Raw genomic sequence first — 25279 nt, 5'->3', positions numbered from 1 at the left:
CATACATAACAGGCACAAACAGTCCAAAATATGGCTCAAGAAGAACTCAAAGCCCCAGAGCCAATAATTCTAAGTGACCAGGAAATAGCCAACCTCTCAGATGCACAATTCAAGACACTGGTGATCAGGATGCTCACAGAACTGGTTAATTTTAGCCACAAATTAGAGGAACATATGAAGGCTAAACTAATTGAAATGAAAGGAAATGCACGGGAAACCAATAGTGATGGAAAGGAAACTGGGACTCAAATCAAGGAGGTGAACCAGAAGGAAGGAAGAAATGACCAAAAAGAAAAAAGTGAAGTTACAAGAATTCAAAAAAATGAGGAGAGGCTTAGGAACTTCCAGGACACCTTTAAACATTCCAACATCCGAATTGTAGGGGTACCAGAAGAGGAAAAGAAACAGCCATGAGTGGAAAACATATTTGAACAAATAATAAAGGAGAACTTCCCCAATCTGGTAAAGGAAATAGACTTCCAGGAAATCCAGGAAGCTCAGAGAGTCCCAAAGAAGTTGGACCCAAGAAGGAATACACCAAGGCACATCAGAATTACATTAGCCAAAATTAAAATGAAGGAGAGAATTCTAGAAGCAGCAAGAGATAAGGGGACAGTCACCTACAAAGAAGTTTCCATCAGACTGTCAGCAGATTTCTCGAAAGAGACCTTACAGGCAAGAAGAAGCTGGAAGGAAGTATTCCAAGTCATGAAATCCAAAGACCTACAGCCAAGATTGCTTTATCCAGCAAAGCTTTCATTTAGAATGGAAGGACAGATAAAGTGCTTCTCAGATAGGTCAAGTTCAAGGAGTTCATCATCACCAAGCCCTTATTATATGAAATGCTAAAGGGACTTATCTAAGAAAAAGAAGATGAAAAATATGAACAGTGAAAGGACAGCAAACTCACAGTTACTAACAACCACACCTAAAACAAAAGCAAACCAAGAGGACAGCTAGATCAGGAGTGGAACCATAGAAGTGAAGAACACATGGAGGGTTAGCAACGGGAGTGGGAGGAGGAGAGGTGGGGAGAAGATACAGAAAATAAGTAGCATAGATGGTAGGTAGAAAATAGATAGGGGGGAGGGTGAGAATAGTGGGGGAAATATAGAATCTAAAGAACTTGAGACACGTGGTCATAAACTAAAGGGGGGAGAATGGTGGGGGAGGGGTGTTCAGAATGGAAGGGAATGAAGTGGGGAATAGAACAACTGTAATGGTATAATCAATAAAATATATTAAAAAGTAATTCCTTAAGAAGGGGGACTTCCTATAATTTTATTTCTTCAAACATTAGAAATCACACAATTAAAACCTGTAAAGCCATCTTATATCTTTACCCATAAAAAAAGTTGCTACCTTTAGTCCTGGCCGGTATGGTTCAGTGGATTGAGCACCAAAGGGTCACCAGGTCAATTCCCAGTCAGGACACATACCTGGGTTGTGGGCCAGTCCCCAGTTGGGGGCATGGGAGAGGCAACCACACATCAATGTTTCTCTCCCTCTCTTCCTCCCTTCCCTCTATCTAAAAGTAAACCAATAAACATGAGAAATACTGCACTAAAAAAATTGCTAGTTTCAGAGGGATCCCTTGTCCCTGTTTCTTAGTCATCTGTATTGTTGTTTCAATCCTCCTGAATGTTTTTGCTTCAATATTCTTTCAGTCCATTGAACAAATGGTTATCAGATGACTGCCTATGCAAAACTTAACTGCTGCCCGTGGGAAAGGTGGCAGTTTCTGAAAAGTTCTCTGCACTCTCTGCTCAGAATGTTAGGGAAGAAACATCCGTGCATGGGGTGGGGCAAAATAGATCCACGATTGTTTGTATGGAACGTAATACAATAATTAATAAGCAACAATACAAGAATGAACTCTGTGTTTCAAGTACTCACTGATGGATGCAACAAAATAGTCTCAGCCCCAAGGAGCCTGTGTCCCTAGCAAACATCCTGTAAGTTGGTTGCCATCTGTTTAGTTTCGAAATTTTCCTTTCAGTTGAGTCAGACCCCACCCTGTTCCCGCACGTGGGCTCTGTGAGCCAATAGCTAACCGCCACATCTGCTTCTGTGCAATGCTTGCCTGCTTGCCTCTATATAAGGACTTAGCTGTAAGCGCTGGGCGTGACTCCCGTTTGCAGCCCCTACAGACACCATGTCTCCGGACACTTAGAGAGTTTGCCCCTGCACAGGTTAAACTTGGCCAATAAAGTAACATCTTTGAAACCCTGAAAGTCTCCAACATTTGTTCTCGCGGTTGCGGTTGGTGGATGCAACACTCACAACTCTAACCCTGCTTTTGCCTGACCCTGTATTGAAAAAGATAAGTAGTTGCCACACACAAGTGATACAGGGTGCAGCCAAGGCGGGGGGGCAAAAAGATTTGGAATGGTGTCCAGAACTCAAAGTGTATAAGAATATTAGAGGAAATATTATTAAGATGTCCTCTCCCCCACCCCCCCACCCAGGTGTCAGTTGGGGGAAGGGACGAATGGAGCAGGGCCATTGAGAGCTGTTTTGCATAGCAACAGTTTTGCAGCTAACCTCTGGAATGGTCATTTAACATATCTATAACCTTTAACTGGTTTCATAGATATGTTAAATAGCTGTGGCCAAGCTTTGGGCCAGGGAGAAGTGAGTGGCTGCTACCCAGGATGGGATTGGGGGCTGTTTCTCTGAGACACTGCGTGCGAGAGAGCCATGGGGCTTTAGCAGAGTGAGGACCCCCTCTTGGCCAGGTGAGGGAGAGAGCCACGCTGTTTTGGAAAGATGTAGACCCCTGTAGCCATTAGGAGGGAGAGCCATGCAGTTTCAGCGGAGTGCAGACCCCCTCTTGGCCAGGTGAAAGGGAAGACCACGCAGCTTTGCCAGAATGGAGATCCCTGCGGCCAGGTGAAGAAGAAAGACATGCGCTTTCGGTGGAGTGCGGACCCCTGCAGCTTTGGTAGAAGAGGCCCACGCGGCTTTGGGACGCTCCCTTTGGCCGAGTGGCCTGGAAAGCAGGAGAGACTTTGACTGGAACTTGGTACAAAGAACTCTTGCCAGTGGAAGGTGCCTCATGACTTTGGATTAATTGGAGATCCTGCCTAGACAGGCGACACAGCTGACCGTGCCAGCGACCTGAAAAATGGATGTGTGCTCTTTTCCTGATTTACAGTACCCGGAGTTGGGACAGTGGGAGAAGGGAGTGCTGTGTGTGTGTGTGTGTGTGTGTGTGTGTGTGTAGGTGTATACCCTTAAAGACTTTAATATTTTAATGTAGGCATTAGGCCTGAATAGCATTAAATAAACATTTTGTTTCCTTTTCACAAATCTCTGGCATTAAGAGATGTCTTTCCAATTGGCGGACAGAAGAGCCCAATAGATATTAGTATACCCTCCTTGGGAGGGGCCTCTGTTTTCTGAAGCAGTTTTTGGCATCCCTGGGTGGGCCAAGTATTTCCCACCCCCCCCAGACCCTTGTTCAGTGACACAGGTACTGTGCTGAGAAGAGAGGACTGCGTTTATACACAGAGGTGCTGCGCTAGCACTTTTGAAGGTCGGGAATCCCTGATCTAAAGGAAATGCCGTGGGATGGAAAACTGAATTATGAAAATTCCAGTTCTGTGATTACTTCCACCTTCTCCAAACTTCCTCAAACCTAAATGCCCTTTTCTCATATATAAAAGGCACAGGGTCACACAGTTCTCTCTTAGGTCATCCACTCAATAATTTGTAAACATAGATCGAGATGTCAGAACATCATCCATGCGCAGTGGCCTTGCTCACAGACACAGAAACTAAAACAAATCAGACTGTTTGGAGCAGCAAGCGGTCAGTACGACCTCCCGACGCCGAGACTGCCAGCTTTTCGTGGGGCCTGCTCTGTCCTCCCTTCAGAGCCAAACCGTAATTCACCCCGCCCTGCCCTATGGGCTTGGTCTCCAGAACCCCAGAAGGGGGTCCGCCCCCACCCCCAGGGTTTCCGTTATCTATAGAGGTGACCTGTGTATGCAGTATGAGTGTTGAGATGTGGAAGATTCTGTTCCGGTTTCCAGCACCAGGGAACAGGCCTGTACGTACTGACAATGTGGTGTGTTATCATTTCAATCTTGAAAAAATAAAACGAACACAGGTTTGTGGAAAGTTGGGAAATACAGAAAAGCACAAAGAATAAATACAAATTAGTTTTTGCCATCTAGTAATTTTTATGTGTATATATATATATATGTATATACACACATATATATATACATATATATATATATATACACATTAGTCAAAGCCACCTTTAAGAATGTATTTTAGAGCAAAATTAAGAAGTAGCTTTAGTACTATTGTTCTGTTAAGATTGCCCAACACTCTCCATGGAATCTTCTTTATTCTTTGCCTGACACTGACCCAGTCGAGTGTGAGATCATTCTTGGTGAGGGAGAGGAGCAGATTCTAAATACACGGTCTCTTCCCAATTATTTGGGGTTATATAAGCACTTCTAGGAAATGTGATTTCCCTGTTTTCCTTTATGTTTTCGGTGGGGGGAGGTATGTGTGGATGAGGATGTCAGGAAAGGTGTGGAAGTATTTCTTAGGCCAGCGTGCTACTGATACAGGGTGCAGCCAAGGGGGGGAGGCCCCCCCCAAAAAAAAGATTTGGAATGGTGTCCAGAACTCAAAGTGTAAAGGAATATTGGAGGAAATATTAAGATGTCCTCACCCCCTCCCCCAGGTGTCAGTTGAGGGAAGGGACAAATGCAGCAGGGCCATTGAGAGCTGTTTTGCATAGCAACAGTTTTGCAGCTAACCTCTGGAATGGTCATTTAACATATCTATAACCTTTAACTGGTTTCATAGATATGTTAAATAGCTGTGGCCAAGTTTTGGGCCAGGGAGAAGTGAGTGGTTTCTAACCAAGGTGTAAGGAGGCGGGGGAGGCGGTGCTGATGCTCTGAGACAAGGCCTGCATGAGAGCTTGGAATGGATTGGGTCTAGGACCTGGGGCCATACCTGCCCAGGTGAAAAGGGAGAGGCACGCTGTTTTGGAAGAAGGCAAACGCAGCAGCCATTGGAGGGAGAGCCATGTGGCTTTAGCAGAGTAAGGGTCCCCTCTTGCCCAGGTGAAAGGGGAGAGCCTTTGACAGGAGATCCTCTTTGACAGAATGGAGATCCCTGCAGCCAGATGAAGAAAGACGCACTTTTGGTGGAGTGTGGCTTTGGTAGAAGAGGCCCACATGGCTTTGGGGCGCTCCCTTTGGCCGAGTGGCCTGGAAAGCAGGAGAGACTTTGACTGGAACTTGGTACAAAGAACTCTTGCCAGTGGAAGGTGCCTCATGACTTTGGATTAATTGGAGATCCCGCCTGGACAGGCATCACAGCTCACAGTGCCAGCGACCTGAAAAACGGACGTGTGCTCTTTTCCTGATTTACAGTACCTGGAGTTGGGACAGTGGGAGAAGGGAGCGCTGTGTGTGTGTGTGTGTGTGTGTGTGTCTCTTTGTGTGTGTGTGTAGGTATATACCCTTAAAGACTCTGATATTTTAATGAAGGCATTAGGCCTGAATAGCATTAAACAAACATTTCGTTTCCTTTTCACAAATCTCTGGCATTGAGAGATGTCTTTCCAATTGGCGGCGGACAGAAGAGCCCAGTAGATATTGGTATACTGTCCTTGGGAGGGGCCTCTGTTTTCTGTAGCAGTTTTTGGCATCCCTGGGTGGGCCAAGTATTGCTCCCCGCCTTTGGACCCCTGTTCAGTAACACTACCAGATGACCAGCAGGGGCAGGTTGGAAACACAGGCTGTGGACCCACCTTAGGCCCGCCGATTGAGAATCTGCATTTTCATGAGACCCCAGGAGCTTCCAAACTGTGCACCCTTAGTGTGAGAAGCACTGGCCTGTGGAGCCCCTTCCTGGCCTTCCTCAGGTGGTATCAATTGTCGGGATTAGTACAGAACGTTCACACCTCCTTGCTGTTGAAACTAGCAATAAAAATCCTGCCTCCGTGGGAGTAAACACCTTTGCTCAAACCACAGCCCTGATTCTTTCAGGAAAATGCCTAATGTGTTGCCTTCTGGATGCCCTGAGAGTTGCAAGGCGGTCCAAAGGGAAGTCAAGGGAGGAGGTCAACCCTTAATATTGCCTCCGCCTCAAAGTTCACTCCAGGGTCAGAGCTGTTGTGTTTGCACCCCTTTTATCATAGTAAATCATTCACTCAGCGGGGGACAAGAGAGAGATTCACAACGGAGGTCTCAATTCTGTCAGAAAAAAAATCCACACTCATCTTACCCCTCTTCACCATTATACCTGCTTTTATTTCCTGCCTCAAATGATTCGTGTAACCTTTGCTCCTCCACTAGGGGGCCCCGGAGGGGGGGGGGCTCAGGCAAGGCACCTGGGATGGTGGTGACCCTAATCAGTGGAGCTGGCATCAAAGACTTTGGGCGCACTGCTGTCCACGGAGGGAGAGAGAGAAACGACAGAAGCCCAAACTGCCCCATCCATCCCTGCTGCCAGCCCAGTCACATGTATGCATCAGGATGTATGTCACCCCAGCCTGGGCAAAGCCCCCCAGAGCGCTGCTAACATTAGGCCCTCCCTTGAAATCTCAAACCAGGAAGGTGTTCCCAGCTGACACCTGAAGCCACCTTCAAAGAGCAGCTTTCCCCTTTCCCAGACTGGTGGCACCCTGTGAAGTGTCATTCTTTTCTCTCTTTCTTTCACAAACTTGATTGATATCACAAAGCCTTGGTGCCTGGGGCACTGCGCTGCCTCTGGGTCCTGGCATTGGGTCCTCCTCTGTCTCAGACAGCATCAGACAGTCCCCCTGGTGCCCAGCCTTGGCCTTGGTTATCAAGCACTCATCTGGTGCTTCTTGCTTCTCCACCTGGGTCTGGCTTCTTCAGATCTTCAAATCCTTCCCAAGAGCATAGTGGGCCCTATGGGGTCCCACTGCCTGAGGCAGAGGGGTAAAAGATGAAGAACAGTGAAGAATGGCTCCTTCCTGGTCCTTGGGGAACTTATAAATATCACTCAACTCATCCTGGCAACCCCTAGTTGTTTATAAAGCAAGCAACTACAGTGTTCTTTTTCTTCCCAGTGGTCATGTAGCCTGGACACTCAGACCCCGGGATTGGAGAGACCTGTCTTCAAATCCTGGCTCCCCGTCACTAGCTGGGGGACTCAGCTCTTGCCTTCTGAATTTTTAGGTCTCAATTTGCACCTCACTAAAATGGACATAACTATGCCTGCTGCACAGGTAGGTAAGATGCTGTTTGTAAAGAACTTAGCATAGTGCCTGGCATCTGGTGAGTGCTTGGTGAAAGGTAGCTCTTGTCATTATTACCATTACCTAAAGATGGGCAGCAGGACATATCGGATAGTCTGACAACTCAGTGTTGTAGCCCGGAAGGGCTAGGTTCTGTTCTGGATCTGCCTTGAATTAGCCTTGTGCTAGTCTGTGTGCCTTATTTTCTTCATCTGTGACGTGTAGGTGACACCATCTGGTACTTTGTCCTTGTAGCTAATATTTCTCAAATGCTAACCATGTCCTGGGCCCTGTTGCAAGGGCTTCTGGTGTTAATTCATTTGCTCTTCACCATATACCTGCTCGAGGCACAAAGGTAATGTTCCCAGGATCAGGCCGACAGGAACGGATGAAGCTGAGATTCCAGCCCAGGCAGTCTGGTCTTAGAGTCTGCATGTCTGTTTTTCTTATTGTGAAGAATGATATAGTGTAATGATTATGAAAGTGCTTTCAGAGTGGGAAGCACTCTACAAACTTAAGAGATTATTGCTTTTTATCCAAGTCTTTTGTTGTTTGATCTTCAACTGGGATCCTTAACCTTACCTGGCAGGGCATAGATTTAGGGGGCTCCTTTAGGTTTTCTTGAAACCTTTTAATCACTGCCTGTTATATGAGTTGAATTGTGTCTCCCCCAAAATATATATTGAAGTCTAACACCTGGTACCTTAGAATGTGACCTTCTTTGAAATAGGTTATCAAGTTAAAATGAGGTCATTGAGCCCTGGCTGGGATGGCTCCATTGGTTGGGCATTGCTCCCCAGGGCAAAGGGTCGCTGGTTAGGTTCCCCATCAGGGCACACACTGCAGGTTTTGTCCCTGATCAGGACACGTGTGAGAGGAAACCAACCAATGTTTCTCTCCCTTCCCCCCCGCATCTCCTGTCTTTTAAATAAACTTTTTTAAAAATGAGGTAACTGGGATGGGCCCTCATCCGATGACTGGTATCCTTATAAAAACGGAGGCTTTGGACACGGTCACACACGGAAGGAGGACTATGTGAAATCCCAGATCACCACAAAAAGATGGAGGCTCAAGGTGCTTGCCTCCAAGCCAAGGGACACCCGAGGCCACCAGAAGCCAGGAGCGAGGCCTGGAGCCCATCCTCGGTGCCGTCAGAGGGGCAGGCCCTGCCAGCACCTTGATTTTGGACTGCTAGCCTCCAGAAGTGTGAAACAAGACATTTCTGTGCTAAGCCATCCAATTTGTGGCACTTGGTGTGGCAGCCCTAGGAAATGTACACCTAAGGTCAAGGGAGGTGGAGATGAAGGTGAGGAAGATGAGTGGGAACAGCAAGGCTGATGAGGGGTAGTAAGAAGATGCTCAGAAGTGCGAACGGCCCTAGACATGCGTCTGCCCGAGTCTACGCTGTGTCAACGTGAAAACTGATCTGCGAGCTCCCTAGTCTGGACATTTGTCCTCCCTGAGAAGGTCATGTGAGAGGCAAAATGAACATCAAGTCATCTTCCATCTCCCCTGAGACAGGTGAAAGAAAGGGAGTGAGCAGCGGGAGGACTAACTTCCTAAGCCCCTTGTGCCAGTGAGGAGAAGTGGGATGAGAAATCGGGTTTTCTGACTCCTTGCCCTGACTCCCAGCGCACAGACCAACCCTCAGAGCCTTATTTTTGGTCGGCACACAGTAATTCAGTGTTCCTGTGACAACTTATTTCACAAGATTACATTCTGCCTCGGTGTTGTTTTTTTTTTTAAGGAAATCGTTGACTGAAATATAATATACAGAAATGTACACAGATCATAAGTGGACAGCTCAACGTGTCTACATCAGTGTAAGCATCACCCAGACAAAGAATGAGCACATCGCCCTCACCCCTGCAGCCCCCCTGCCCCTCCCAGTCAGCAAGGCCAACAAAGGAACCAGTATCCTGACTTCCAGCATCGCAGACTGATTTTGCCTGTTTCTGACCTTGATATAAATGGGATTTCACAGTACTCTTTTGTGCATGCCTTCCTTCACTCCACATTATGTCTGTGAGATTTGTGTGTGTTTTGCATATGGAGTAGTGCATTCTCACTGTGGTTCTGGTCTTTTGAACCAAGTCAAGAGGTCCACAGAGAGAGAAGTGCCCTGAAATCATTCAAGCAGGTCCTTAAAAGCAAAAAGTTAAAGCAGCCAAATTGCTGAGACGACAACCCAAAAGTCGGTTAATCTTTACAAACTGGACTTGATTTATTAGCCATCTATGAAAAGCCACTTTCCCAGGTCACTCTCCGACCCCCTTTCCTCCTCTTGATCTCCGGGTTCCCACAGCCCCCAGCTGTGTCACACTGGGGGTGCCGCAGTCTGGACAGATAGGTCGGGGTGAGGTTAACTAGCTGTGTTCTACGTGAGTGACCTCAGTCACTCGAGGCCTGGACTATTTCCCATCTTGCCAGTGGGGTTTCTGTACCTCCACACAGGTGGCATCACAGCCACCTTCACAGTCAGGGAAGCGGCCTCTCCCATCTGAAGTTTTGGTGCTGTTCTTGTCTGAATCGTCCCCGGAATAACCTGAAGCCCCAGGCCAGCCAGAGGCAGAATGGCCTCTGCAGAGGGCGGCTGGTCCTCCTGCTGAGCCCCGCCCTGTGCAGCCACTGCGAACCGTCACTCCCACGGCTTCCCCGGGCTCTGCCCTTCATTCCCAGGAGCCGCTGGGCTAGAAAGGGGCTGCGCCTTCTCCTCTTCTCTTACTTGCCAGACCGCAATCGGCCCTGATTTCTTCATGCTGACCGACTGTTCTGGGGTCTCCTTTTTGCTGGTAATGATGACCTAATCCCAAAGTGCAATTTTAAGGGAGCCCGGATGCAAATTGGCTGGACGGCAGTCCTGAGCCTGTGTCCATATATGGTGCAGTCCCTGAACCAGGACAGGGATAGTGCTGAGTGCAACACAGCTGATTCACCAGCTGTCCCTCTCCCGCCCTAAGCTGCGCCTGCCCACTCCAGTTTCCAGTGACATCAGCACTGTGCACCCGTAACAAAAGGTTATGGACTTCTTTGAGCCTTTGGGAGGTGGCAGTTTACTGCAACTTTTACTTATTTCTTGGCTCCCCAATTCCTGGGAAGCTGTCCTTTCTGGAATGTAATAGAATTATAACATGACGGGTGCTTTTTCTTCAGTACTTCTCTTTCTCGTTGGGGGCCTGGTTCGGGGAGGCCAGGAGAGAAGACAGTTACAGCTCAGGCTTGCTCAAACCCCACTGCAGAGACTGTTTTGAACAGGAAGCTGTCACAGGGCCCCACCCGACACAAGCCCTTAGCTGGAGACTTGGCTAGTCTTTGGTCTCCACCCTGAAATAGTTTTTATTTTTTTTACTTCTTTTCAGTATGAGCAATGGATCTAAGAAACTCTCAGACGCAGGAAAGAATATCGAAGTCTGGATCACCAGCTCTACTCAAGGCTCATTAGTGAATAATCATGTTCTTTTTTATTAGCATCCTCGACACTGTCCCAGTGCCTACTGAAAGCAAAGCCTTGTACTGGGCTGCAGCAGTGGTGTGCCCGAGCCACCTCAAACCAATCATGAACTTAATTGTTAAATTTTCAGGAAATTGGCAAGCCAATTGTTAAATACACTAATTATTAAGGATTCAGTTACATATAGTTAAAATGGAAGAAATCTGATTTAAACAAAGGTATTCATCATAACTCATTCACTTCCTCATTAGTTCACTGTGTTTTACTATTGTCTGTGCTCTTGAGGTTATTCACACTCTTGTGTCTGTCTGGTGGAAATGCCAGACACCGGTGTAGCTCTGCACATCTCTCTCCAGCTCCTTGTTCAGTGATGTCACACCGGAAGCTCGACACCAGGCATGATGGCAGTGTTTATGTGGGAAACACTACAAATCAGGTCTTTGCCCCTCCACAATCCCAGAGCCAGCTGTTGACATGTAGACTTGGGTGTGAGGGGGTCAATAAAAAATGATTCACCCACTCCCTGCCCTCAGGGTACTTGTAACAGGGAGACAAGTCCTTCAGGGCTTGAGGTGCCAGTGTCTCCTCCAAGGTGTCAGATGGGGAAGTTAAAGGGCATGAGCTCTGAGGTCAGAGAGATCTGCATTAGCATCCCAGTTTTGCCCCATGCTGACCACACCACACAGCCAGGGCAGGGCTCAGGTCTGCTCTGGGACAGACAGACTCGTTGTTCTCAGCAGACCTCTGTTCTGATTGGTCTGGTCATCAAACATTTTAGATATCAGAACTTACCCTGCAGGGGAGATACCAAGATCCTGAAGGTGGTTTTCTCAGGGGGAGGCTCACCCACTGCACTCCAGGTATGCTGATGCCTGCAATTTCCCCAAAGGTGGGACACTCGACTGCGTAATCTGTGGTAGTGAGGGACTGCATTCTCCATTACTTTGGGGGGGATCATTTTAAATATCAGCCATGGTTACAATTAGGGGACCTTACCGACCTCTAGAGATCACCCCCATTGCACCAGGCCCAGACCTATTTGAGAGGGAAAGGCTCAGAGAATGGCACTCAGGTTCCCAGCCTCTGGCTGAACTTCTAGAACTCAAATCCAGAAAACACTACTTAGCATACTTCATCAAACCCAAGGCACCTTTGCTTGTAAGATACACCCTTATTTCAGAACTCACTATTAAAGAAAAAGATGCTGCCAAATAAACAATGACATGCCATTGGTTGTAAGATCAATGTTAAATCAATAAGATGTTGTGTTGCGACTGTTCAGGGCCGGGCACGTCCATGGTATTTGCACAGATGGAATAATATTCATGGAGCTGTTAGGATGTCTGACATGCCTTTATTTATGGGTGGGTGAGCAATGCATGCTGCAAGCTGCATATCTATCTACATGTCTATGTGTGGCACATGTCAGGGCCCTTGCTCCCCAGTGTGGCACTGATCATGGCACCTGTCTCCTTGTGTGTCTCTCTCGAGTTAGAAGCCCCTACTTGTTTAAGTACAAGAGGGGAACAACGCCAGGAAAAAAATGCAGAACATAACATAACAACATAACATAATCCTATGCATACAAGCCCATTTGTGTTATGGGAACACTTCATCAGACCCAGTCCCAAGGCTATGAGAACACTGATCCCCTTAGTTACCCAGACACATGGGTGAGGAAGCCAGACTGCCTCCACTTACCCTACAGATGTTAAAATGAGGAAAAGTGTACATCTTAGAATCAATCAAATATGAAACTGCATCTTCCACCAAAGATAAGGATTAATTCTTAAGATGCTGCCAAATCAGTCAAAACTGGCAGAGCAGGTACTCCTGAGTTTCTAAGAAGACAGGGACCAGGGTGGAAAGGTGAGAGTAGGCTCCTGGCGCTCCCTGAAGCCCAGCTAACGGACGTGGACATCCTCCTGCAGGCAGAGGGCAGTCACTGGGGGTTCCTGGCAGAGGTGTGTGACATCCCTAATCATTTGGCCCCTAGTGTCTAAAATCCTAGTTATGACTCTATCTGTTGATATAAGAATGTCCAAATCTGTAGAGAATTTTTGTAAGTTTATTTGAACCAAACTGATGACACACTGGGAGGCATGATCTCAACTGCTCTACAGAATGCTAGTTTTGCAGTTTCTTCTATACATTTGGAATTAAGGAGGGAGGTACGAGAATGACAGGAAGGTGGGAGAAAGCAAGGTACAAGACAGTTCACAAGATCAAGTGCTCCCTTGAAGGTGATTATGCCTGGGAGGGGTCTGAGAAAGATTACTCCTACAGTTCCACTGTGTGTTCACCTAGGTGTGCTAGAACAGGGGGCAGGGCTGCTGAAGGCAAAGAAAACCCCTTCACAGAAGAAGTTCTAGGCCTGGGTCTTGACTGCCTACCATGATCTCCCCAGTTAGGAATTTGTGACCAGATCTCATTGGGAAGTTACTCTCTGCCACTGAGCTTGTCAGATGTATCACAGACCCCCTTCCTCATTCGCACATCTCCTATCAAAGCATGAATTCCCCTCTTTCCCAAGAGAGTTGGACTGGAGCAACTGCTGAGCTCAGCTGTGACTGGCACTGGTCAGCACCTTCACTCCTGTTACGAATGAGGATGCACTCACAGGGCAGCTCTCTTTCAATAAGGAGCTCAGATAGAATCTAGGAATCCCTGGGGAGTTATTCAAAGAAAATAAAAACGCTAACTCAAAGAGATATCTGCACCACCATGTTCATTGCAGTATTATTTACAATATATAAGACACGGAAACACCCAAACATCCATCAGTAGGTGAATGGGTAAAGAAAATGTGAGATATATATATTTTCTGTCCAGAAGGTATCCAGCCATGTACTATGAAAAACAGACATTTATCGAAACATTGTGCATAGGGCAATGATGCCTCAGTCCCCTTCAAAGTAGGCACCTTGGGACCTTACACAGTTCTTTCAATTGTCATCAGCTGCCCCGTCATATTTCCCTGAATCTCATTGATGGTCTGAAATCTCTTCCCTTTAAAAAGTGACTTCAGTTATGAGAAATGCCAAAAGTTTCGGGGCACGAAATCTGGGCTGTAGTAGGGCTGAGTCACCTGGGTGATTTGATGTTTTGCCAAAAAACTCTGCACAAGATGTGATGCATGACCTGCGTGGGCACATTTTTGTTGTGAAGCTGCCAATCACCAGTTGCCCATAGCTGCAGCCTTCTGAATCATCCGAGTAGTTTCTGCGGAGAACTGTTCAAGCTTAATGCAAAATTTGATGCAGATTTGTTGCTCTACTTGCTCAGTCATTTCAATGTGAGAGCCACACTGTACACAAGCTCACTAAACATTGTCTACTGCCCCCACTGACCAGTACAGTGAAGCTGTCATTGTTCACACACGCACATTCCAGTTCACTTTGCTTGGCTGCCAGTTTACATTGATGTTGTGTGCAAACTGTTCTCATTATATTAACAATGGCTGGACTTTTTCTGAACAGACCTTCATATTTCACATTTATATATATATCAAATATATATAATACACAAATATATATAATACATATATATATTTGTGTCACATATATATATATTATATATGGAATATTACATGTAATGGAATATTATTCAGTCATAAAAAAGAATGAAGTCTTGCTATTTGTTACAGCATGGATGGATGTTGAAGGCCTTATGCTAAGTAAAATAAGTCATACAGAAAAGTATAAACACAATAGATGTAACTTATATACATGAAATCTTAAAAAAATACAAAACCCAAGCTCATGGATATAGAGAATGGATTGGTGGTTGTCTGAGGCAAGGAGTGAGGGTGGGGTAATGAGTGAAAGGGGTCAAAAACTATAAATTTCCAGTTATAAAATGAATGTCATGAGAATGTATTTACAACATGGTGACTATAGTTAATACTGCACTGTATATTTGAAAGTAGCTAGGAGAATGGATCTTAAAAGTTCTCATCATGAGGAAAAAAATTGTAACTATGTATAGTAATGGATATTCACTGGACTTACTGTGGTGGTCATTTTGCCATATACCCAAATATCATTACATTGTAAACCTGAACCTAATATAATGTTATGTCAATTATATCTCAATTTCAAAAAAGTACTATTGACATTTAAAAAAAATAAGGGGCTCCAGGTGTGCAAGGTCTGTGTGCAGGGTCTGTGTGTCCTCTAAGTTACTGAGTGATAAGCCCTCTTGATAGGGGAACTCAAGAGTTAAAGATTTTAGCTTCATTTTGGCTTCAGTCATAGTTGATAGGCTTAAATGATTAATGCATGTGGGACACTGTTATTCCAGGGATTGGAATGCACAGGAGGACTTATGTGACTCCAGGAGGTCCATAAGTAATTCAACCTTTGTGCCCCAGGGGTCTGCAAGTGATCAAGGTGGTATCTGAGCCACCCACAGATAAAGAAATACTAGAAAATTGCCATAGATTGCAAGTCCTATCTGATTAACCTTTTCCAGAACCCCTTACCTACCTTGCCCTTCTCCCTGTGAAAAAGGTCAGCTTGAGATGTTAATACAGTTCTTGAGGGTACATAACCTGCCATCTTCTCAGGTCAGTGGCAGTGAATAAGGTGCCCATAAAGATTAAATTCTTGTCTCTACTTATTGGTTCTGGTAGTGACAGACAGCATGAATGCTGACTTTTCCAATCTCATTTCCTGGCAACTCCATCAGGACACTTCCAGTACTCTCCAGTAAGTCTGGGTATTTGGTAGGGTGGACACCAAATACCCAGGTGTAAATTGGCTGCTTGTGATGTAGACAGATCTGATCAGATCACTGGGGAGGAGTAGGAGGGGGCAGTAGGAGGAGGTTGCCTGAGGCATTGGTAAATGGTCTAAGATGGGATTGGCTGAGAAGCTGAATGCCTCCAGCATGGAATTATGGGCTAGAAGATCTGAAATAAAAGAAGGGCTCTCAGGCTTGCTGGCTCTTTTGCTCCCTCTTCTTCCTCCAGGATGCCTGGATGATTGTGCTGCAGCTGCCTGCATTTCCCAATGGACAGTACATCGAATGGGAAGGAACTCCAGGCATAGCCTAGGACCAGGCTGGCCTGGCAGAGGGTGGCAGGGTTGGTTTTCCTTGGGGGTTCTAGAGGGGACAGGCTTTGAGGCAGAAGCTGGCTATTCTTTCAAAATTGGGGAGCTTTTGTATCTTCTGTTGTTTTAGTTTGTAAACTAACTCTATAGAAATAAGATAATTAAAACTAACAGTGGGAATGATAGGAGAACTCAGGTTTTAAAGAGTTTGGCTTTAATTGATAGGCTTAAGTGATTAAAGCTGTAACTACAGAGTTAAAGATTTTAGTGGTAATTGATAGGAATAAGTGACTAATGCATGTAGAAATCTGTTACTCCAAAATGGTGTAATTTTTGAGCAAACGCCTCTTTCCTGTATCACCAAACCTTTTCCTTCAGAATTTGCCTGCAGAGGGGGACAGTGGGCAGCAGGACCCCACTTGCTGCTCTGTAACATCCCGACTGGAGATTGCCTAGGAGCTGCCAAGGGGTTTCACTCTGGGACTCTCCTCCAATTCTTGGCCTACCCGTCACCTTCACTTTCAAATGAATCATTGCTCTTTCTGGTTCAGAACTGAAGTCCTAGGTTATGACTCAGAATGGTCGACAGGAATTAAGGTGCCGTCTGGTTTGTGTAATATTACAGAGCTCTGTTTGGTAGAATGGGGAGGGGATCCTCCATTCCAGTACATAGCCCTACAGAGTGAAGATGGCTGACTGGTCGACTCATGCTTATGAACCTAAGAAAATGTAGGGGAGGGTTTTGTTATACTGCTTGGCTTAAGTATAATCTGGACTCGGGACAATGCTGGCTGCTGATCAAGTCTTGAAACTACTGTACTACATTGCAATTAGAGTTGTCTTGTCCAAGATCAGGGAAATGGGAAAAATGGTCCGGAGAAAAGGGAAGCCTGCAGCAGACAGCAGCTCAGAAGACCAAGAGTATCAGGAGGGCTGCCATGAACATGGCCAGGGTCCCGTTGCCCCTCCAGCCCTGGGAGATCCTCCTTCTAACTCAGCTGCAGGAGCTGAAGGAGGTGAGCCTGAACTGGTCTCTCCATCCTGAATACACCAGGGAACAAAACTCAGTGGAGGAGAAGCCTCTCTGGAAGCAGGGCAATCACACTGCAAGGGAAAAGGGCACTCAAACAATGAATGCCCCAAGCAAGGGGAAAAGCTAGTGAGAGGCTGTGAATTTGGGTAAAACTAACAGGGCACAAAATTGTGGTCCTCTTCGATCGATACCACAGTAACATATTCTATGGTCAGTAGGCCTCTAACTGAACTGTAACTAGAATTTCTGGAAGCCCTGAAAGCCATTTTTTAAGGCCCTTAGAATGTGCTATGGGAGATACAGTTTTCCTCTTCTGGGGAGGGATTTTTTTTAAAAGATCTTATTTATTTTATTTTTAGACAGAGAGGAAGATAGGGAGAGGGAGAGAAACATCGATGTGTAAGAGATATATTGATAAGTTGCCTCTTGCATGCCCCCAACTGGGGACCTGGCCCACAACACAGGCATGTGCCCTGACTGGGAATTGAAAATCATTTCCTCTCCAGAAGAACAGCTCCACCTACATGTTCCTCCAGAGCATGCCCAGCAGTTCGTTTTGGAACTGTGAGAAGGAGAAAAGTGTCCCCAGCCAGAAGAAACTGAGAATCCAGTAAACCCCATTGTACAGGCTGCTGGAAGGCCAGGGAGGGCTAAACAAGCCTCCCTTGCTAAAGTTGACCTCAAACCAGGGGAAGGGACTCCCAGTAAGGGGCAGTATCCCTCCTTGCAAAAGGAGACCAAGAAAGAATGCGCCCCAAAAAGGATGTGAATAGACACTTCTCCAAGGAGGACATACAGAGGACACGTGGACATATGAGAGAATGCTCAACATCACTAGCCATCAGAGATGTAAATTAAAGCTACAATGACATACCACTTCACACCAGTCAGAATAGTCACAATTAACAAATCAATAAGCAAGTGTTAGAGAGGATGTGGAGAAAGGGGAACCCTAGTAAATTGTTGGTAGAAATGCAGACTGGTGCAGCCACTATAGAAAGCAGTATGCAATTTCCTCAAGAAACTAAAGATGGAACTGCCTTTTGATCCAGTGATTCCACTGCTGGGATTATTCCCTAAGAATTCTGAATTGCCAATTCAAAAACAACCTATGCACCCCAATTTCATGGTAGCATTATTTACAACAGCCAAGTGCTGGAAACAGCCTTAGTGCCCATCAGTAAATGAACGGATAAAAAAACTGGTACATTTACACAATGGAATACTATACAGCAGAAAGTAAGAAGGAACTTCTACACTTCACCACAGCATGGATGGAACTGGAGGGTATTATGCTGAGTGAAATAAACCAGGCAATGAAAGACAAATACCATATGATCTCACCTATAAGTGGAATCTAATGAACAAAACAAACAAATGAGCACAATAGAACCGGAGACATGGAAATAAAGAACAAACTGATAGTGATCAGAGGAGAGGGGGAAGAGAGAAAATGGGGAAAAAGAGAAGGATTTAGTCAAGAAACATGTATAAAGGACCCATGAACAAGGACGACAGGGTGGGAACTAACTGAGGGAGCAGTGGGTGTGGGCAGGGCAGGGGAGAGGAACAGGGGAAAAACTGGGACAACTGTAATTGAACAACAGTAAAAAAAAAGAATACACTCAATAATTCAGAAGATTCAGAAATATGGACTAATTCAGCTCTGCCATTCCCCATACAAGATTTAAGGATCATAAATGACATTGTACAAAACAGAATACCTGGGGACAATCTCTGGTATTCAGTATTGGAGTTAAAGATGCTTTCTGTTGCCTTCTAGTTGACCGAGACGCTCAGCTGTTGTTTGCTTTTGAATGACAGAACTTGAAATATCAGGTTAATACTCAGCACTGCTTTTTTGAGGAAACAATGTCAAACAAACTTTTATTTCATGTCTTGTAGGCATTTGTATTTCTCTGAAAAGATAATTGGGGACCTATGGTAACTCTAGAAGACAGGGAAATGTTTNCTCACCTATAAGTGGAATCTAAGGAACAAAACAAACAAATGAGCACAATAGAACCGGAGACATGGAAATAAAGAACAAACTGATAGTGATCAGAGGAGAGGGGGAAGAGAGAAAATGGGGAAAAAAAGAGAAGGATTTAGTCAAGAAACATGTATAAAGGACCCATGAACAAGGACAACAGGGTGGGAACTAACTGAGGGAGCAGTGGGTGTGGGCAGGGCAGGGCAGAGGAACAGGGGAAAAACTGGGACAACTGTAATTGAACAACAGTAAAAAAAAAGAACACACTCAATAATTCAGAAGATTCAGAAATATGGACTAATTCAGCTCTGCCATTCCCCATACAAGATTTAAGGATCATAAATGACATTGTACAAAACAGAATACCTGGGGACAATCTCTGGTATTCAGTATTGGAGTTAAAGATGCTTTCTGTTGCCTTCTAGTTGACCGAGACGCTCAGCTGTTGTTTGCTTTTGAATGACAGAACTTGAAATATCAGGTTAATACTCAGCACTGCTTTTTTGAGGAAACAATGTCAAACAAACTTTTATTTCATGTCTTGTAGGCATTTGTATTTCTCTGAAAAGATAATTGGGGACCTATGGTAACTCTAGAAGACAGGGAAATGTTTTCTTTAAAAAACACTAATGTCGGCCCTGGCTGGTGTGGCTCAGTGGACTGAGTGCTGGCCTGTGAACCAAAGGGTCACTGGTTCTACTCCTGGTCAGGGCACATGCCTGGGTTGCAGGCTGGGTCCCCTGTAGGGGGCGAGAGAGAGGCAACCACACATTGATGTTTTTCTCCCTCTCTTTCTCCCTCCCTTCCCTTCTCTAAAACAAAAACAAAAAACAAACAACAACAACAACAAAGCCATGCTAATGTAGCCCGAGCTGGGAAGCATGAAACTTTCGTCAACTGCACTAAACACTATTTTAGATGAATTCCAACACCACCACTAATGTGTCTTATGCCATTAGTCACATCAGATTGCCTGCAGGACAGTTTCTACATGCTGAAGGCCTGTTTATTCAACAGCAAAGTGATTTTTAAATAACCTTATCTGCTTTTATGTGGTTTTAGTTTGTATTTCTTTAACTAAATTTATCTTATAGAAATAAAGTAATTGAAAACTAACAGGGGGAATGATAGGGGAACTCAGGAACTGGAATGCATGACGTACTTGACTCCAGGAAGTCAATCACAAGCAATTCAATCTTTGTGCTCCAGGGGCTCTGAGCCACTGTGTTCCAGGGTAGGAACGTCAGTGACTCAGATAAAGAACTGTTTGTTGATCCACAGATATAGAAAGGCCCAGAAAATTGCCAGAGACTGCAACTCTTATCTGACTAACATTTTTCCCAAACCCCGTACCTGCCCTTTTCTTCTCCTTATGTAAAAGGTTGGCTTGAGATGAGATGTTAAGATGGTTTTTGAGAGCACACAACCCACTGTCTTCTCAGACCACTGCCATCTGAGTAAAGCACCCATAAAGATTTGATCCTTGTCTCTACTTACTGGTTCTGGTAGTGACAGGCAGCACAAACACCGACTTGACTTTTCCAATTTCACTCTGTACCCACCTGAGAACTCTGCCCTGGAAACCCAAAGGCCTAGCCTGGACAGAGGGATACTTTGTACAGATGGATACTTTAGGGGGTCACTGAATATCATCTGTGTCACTTACTTCAACCCTTTTCCCTAGTCCAGAAAATTTGGAGATTTTTCTGAGTACATTTATAATTAGGGAGAAAAAAATCTCAGCATCACCTTATGGAAGTATCCCAGGAAATCACCTCATTGCCATACTTTTTTCTGATTGGGAAGTGGAGACTTGAAAAAAGATGAGCATGGCTGGCCTGAAGTAACCCACCAAGCCATGCCAGAGAAATCCAAGTCTCCCGCTACCCCTGGGGCATGCCAGGAGAGGCAACTCCCAGGCACACCTCTTCCTACCCCGGGGCCTTGCAAGTTACTTGCCATCTCCGGGCTTCCATTTTCTTCACTGCAAAATGGGGTTAGTAATAGTATCTACTACAGAGGGCTGTTGACAGGATTAAATACATAAATCTGTGAGAGAGGCTTAGGCAGTTGCCTGCCAGCCAGTCTTTTCTCCGTAAAGAGTGCCTGTTCTGTAGTTCCCCTGTGCAGTCTTAGGCTACCTCCCTTCACCACGTCACTCCTGCTATCAAACTGGAGGGCTGAACTTTGAGACTTAGGGACAGAGGCATCTGTGGAATTTGCTCCCCTTGCTAATCTGGCAAAGTCAACAAATAGTTTCTGTTCAAACCAGAGGAACCTCTGGAGATGTTAGGTCATGATATTGACTAGCTCCACATGTGAGGCACTGAGTACTGGATGGAGGAAGCTTCAGACAGCAGGAGGTTTCTGAGGGCTGGGGGAAGCCTGCTGAGTGTGGAGGGGGAGGAGAATGATGCAGCAGCCGCAAGGCTCTTGGGTTGGGGCACTTGGCACGGATCTGAGTGCAGAGGGCCAGGACAGGGGATGTGATGTGGGCCTTTATGACTGGAAAGGAAGGAGACTCGGAGCCTATGAAAAGAACCATTTTCTGTGGTGCTCAGGAAGGGCCTCTCACGGGGGATTTCCTACGCAGGGCTCCGGGCCTTGGCTGCCTTCCCAGGGAAAGGTGGTGTTTGTCGTGGGGATCCTGCACACTGCTCAGCTTTAGTTCGTTGACTAACGGTGTCCACCCGTCTCTGGCACTGCCGGTCTCTCTGAGCCTTGTTCCGCTGGGAACAAAACGCTCTTTGCTTCAATCACAGACTTCAGATGTCTGAGTGGGAGACAGGGACACTGAGGTCACAGCAGAAGTGGAATAGGAAGGAATAGAAGTTATGAACAATGTTGGAGTAAGGGCAGGATGCGGGCCACGAAGGGCATGCCCTCATGATGGGACACAGTGGGCTATTTCAGAGAAATGAGCCCTTGGCATGGCCTTTAATGTGGCCCAAAGGCTACTGGCAGGCCCCCGGCCACAGCTCATGCTCATATGGCTCTTCCGAGCAGCTCAACGTGGCCTAAGGCAAAATCCACTTGGAGAGAAAAATTTCAAAGTGATTTTTTAAAAAAGCACAATCCATGCCCTTTTCCTCTTTTTCTCACCCTGAATCAAAAAGCACAGTATACACTATTGAAAATCATATCTCAGAAGCAGCATGTACCTCCTGACAGCATCTGCCAAGATTTCCGATGAGGCCAATAGAAATGTGTTCCATTTTCATGTTGTTTAATGAATAGATGGGATCTTTGCACACCTGTTCAGATGCAATGATGATGATACTATTGCTGGAGGCATTGTGCTGCAAACACAATCTACCCCCTGTCCGTGTCCAGCCTCCCTCCCTCTTTTTACTCTCTTCACTCTTTACGGTCCTGTGTCTCCCTTCTTCTCATGTGTGCTTTGTCACTCTCACTTTTCCTTTTCTCCCTTCATTTCTTTCCTCACTTCAGTGCCCTGCCCAGTTGACAAAAACCTGTGGCACAAAGTGAGGGATTCCTGTCATGACAGGAGGAGGGGCTGCTGAGAAGACAGTGTGGCCAGGGGCCAGCTGCCAAGATCAGGAGCGAGAGGAGTCTCTGGGCCCCTCTTCACAGCCCCTGGGGCGTCCTGCTGTTTGGGGCCCTTTCTGACTTCAGCCGAGTCCCAGGAACATCTGCGCCTGCCCCATGTCCAACCTCATCAGCAAGGAATCAAGAGAGACAGCAATGTGGACAGCTAATTCCTGCTAAAGAAACAACAGATGGAAAGGGTTTAATACATTTAACATCCAGGAATATTTTGCATCATAGCTGGATACTTTCTGGGTACATAACTGGTTTATGAGGGAATGAAATTTTAATGTTGGAATATAAGCACAGAAATTTTAAATGAGGGGGCTAAGTTTCAGGGTCAGGAAGAGCCTTCCTTGTGTTTTTAAAATCATTCACTTCTTTTTATCAACAAATATTCATTCACTCAGCACCCACTATGTGGCACAGAATAAAATGGTTACTAAAGCACATAGATGGAAAAGTACAATTCCTGCCTTTCAGGGCTTTAAAATCTATCCCAAGGCACAGTCCTACCCAAACGAAATAGAGCTTTGGGCATGCACCTATCTCCCGTGCGAAGCAGGATGCCCTTGGGAATCCTTCACTGTGGAGTAACTGTATAAAGAAGGGATGGTAGAGACTCCTGCATATTGATTCATTAGTCCATCGCCCATCCGCTCTTCCACACATCCATTTATCTGTTCATCCATTTACCTGTTGATCCACCCACCCATCACTTATCTACCTACTCACTCAACTATTCACCCATCTACCCTTCCACCTATCCTCCTACCTACCATCCATCTCTTTCCCCACCCATCCATCTATCCTTCCAAGCATGTGGTAAGAGGTCAATTATAGCTTAGTGGGGAGCAGGGCACACCTAACCAACTATTGCGGTAGGAAGCCATGCAAAGACAGTGCCCCAGTAGTTGCGTGTAGTGTCCACACCTGACAATTCACATGTGAATAGTTCCTGAAGACAGGGCTGTGATCTGAGAAACAAAGATATATGTTTCAAGGGCTGGTAACAAAGGTTTACAGGGAGGTGCCTAAATTTAACCAAGATAGTGTCTACCTTTCTCCCCCGTCTAGGAGAGAGCTGCCCGGGGCAGGCAGGCACAGCTGTCAAGCAACAGAGCTTCATGGAAACCTCTCCACCTGGTTCTTGCTGCAGCAATTTTCCTCGATGCGATGGCCCACTGCATCACAAAGGTGCTATTCTGAAAATTATTGCTTTCTCCTTGAACACAGGAAAAATAAGAGAAATACTTCGATGGGCAGTTGAAGTATTATCTCCAATGTATTATCTCCCGATAACCCCCAAATTGGAGGACTCAGTGGAAGTCCATGCCTAAAATTGTTGCCTTGTTCCCCAAATGTTGTATTTCAGTATTTTTCTGTTTGTGGGTTTTCTGACTAAAATTTACTCATTTCTAATATCAGCTTGAGCTATGTCTTTTTCTAAAAAATGCTCCCATTTGCCCATCTGAAATCAGGTGGCAGTTATTAGTTGTCTGGAATTAATGTGTCCCTCTCTGAGAAAAGAAATCAGAGAACAGTGGTGAAAGCCCTCCACTGTCTGGTTCCCGAGTCTTACTTTATCATTGAGTAACCAGCTGACAATGGGCAGGTTTACTGAGTTATTGCCTATATGTTAAAAAAGAGCAGGCATGGGGTCTAGAGCCAGTGTTGGGAGCCAGACAGGAGCCCGGAGGAAGAAGCCCTTGTCCTCAACCCAACTCATGAAATCCTTATTAACTGCAGCAAGCTTTTGAGCTTTCCTTTCATTGTCTCTAATATGAGGGGAAAGGTTATGTGATCTTTAAGGTAGTTTTTTTAAAAAGATTTTATTTACTTATCTTTAGAGGGGAAGGAAAGGAGAGAGGGAGAGAAACGTCAATGTATGGCTGCCTCTTGTGTGTCCCCTGCTGGGAACTGGCCTGCAACCCAGGCATGTGCCCTGACTGGGAATTGAACTGTGATCCTTTGGTTCACAGGCCTGTGCCCAATCCACTGAGCTACGCCAGCCAGGGCTGATCTTTAAGGTAGTTTCTAAAACCTGGAATCTCAATTCTACTCCCTCTGGCACTTTGCATATTTAATTCAGAGTGTTATTTCTAACAACCCCTTTTTTTCATCCTCTAGATGAAAAAAAAATTCCCCGAATCATCATGACACATGATATGGCATTTTGCACTCGGTTTCACTGTTTTAAAATGTAAATATAGACTTCTGGCCAAGATGGAACCATAGGTGGAAACACTATACCTCCTTGCACAACCAAGTTTCTGAACAACAAATATTTAAAAATCAGAACACAACCAAAACAGAGAGAAAATTAAGCTATACCAAAGTCCGACAACAATGAACCACTCATCCAGACCAGTAAGACGGGCGGAGTCAGCGGGTCCCACAGGAAAAAGTAGCAGGACCAGGAGTGTAGGTGGTGGTTGGCAGATCCCAGGTGTGGGGTGGCAACAGGTGGACCCAGTGAGGGTGCAGGGCCGCTGGCTGACTGTGGTCACACATTCGCGCACAGATAAATCAGGCAAAAAAGCAAGCAGTGAGATAGAACACATAAACCAGGGCCCCAGTGCTGGGAAATAAAACCTAAAAGCACCAATTGGAAAAAAGTTTTGGGGGTTGAGGTGCTGATAGAGGCTCCCAGGTTCACAGAGAGTTCGTTGGAGAGACCCACAGGGTTGTAGAGGGTGCACAAGCCCACACATCTGGGAACTAGCACCAGAAGGGCCCAATTTGCTTGTGGGAAGCAGCAGAGGGGACCAAAATCCGAGAGAGAGCAGAACAAACACCACTGCCCCTCTCTGACCACACCCCCACATACAGCATAACAACCCAGCAACCTGGGTTGCCCCGCCCTGGTGAACACCTGAGGCTCCGCCCCTCATACGTAACAGGCGCGAACAGACCAAAACATTATGGCTTAAGAAGAACAGCCCAAAGCCCCAGAGCT

General features: G+C 45.8%; 1 non-coding gene across 1 annotated transcript; it reads left to right on the top strand.

Annotated features, from left to right (window-relative positions):
• Positions 1-11475: 11475 nt before the first annotated feature.
• LOC118994377 (U1 spliceosomal RNA) lies at positions 11476-11638 on the top strand. The gene has a single exon (XR_005068033.1). It is a non-coding gene; the product is annotated as a U1 spliceosomal RNA (small nuclear RNA).
• The last annotated feature ends 13641 nt before the right edge of the window (positions 11639-25279 follow it).

This window comes from Sturnira hondurensis, unplaced genomic scaffold, assembly GCF_014824575.4.
Source record: "Sturnira hondurensis isolate 20B ecotype Veracruz unplaced genomic scaffold, ASM1482457v3 Scaffold0000880, whole genome shotgun sequence".
NCBI classification, from domain to species: Eukaryota; Metazoa; Chordata; class Mammalia; order Chiroptera; family Phyllostomidae; genus Sturnira; species Sturnira hondurensis.
This window is presented reverse-complemented; position numbering and strand designations above follow the sequence as displayed.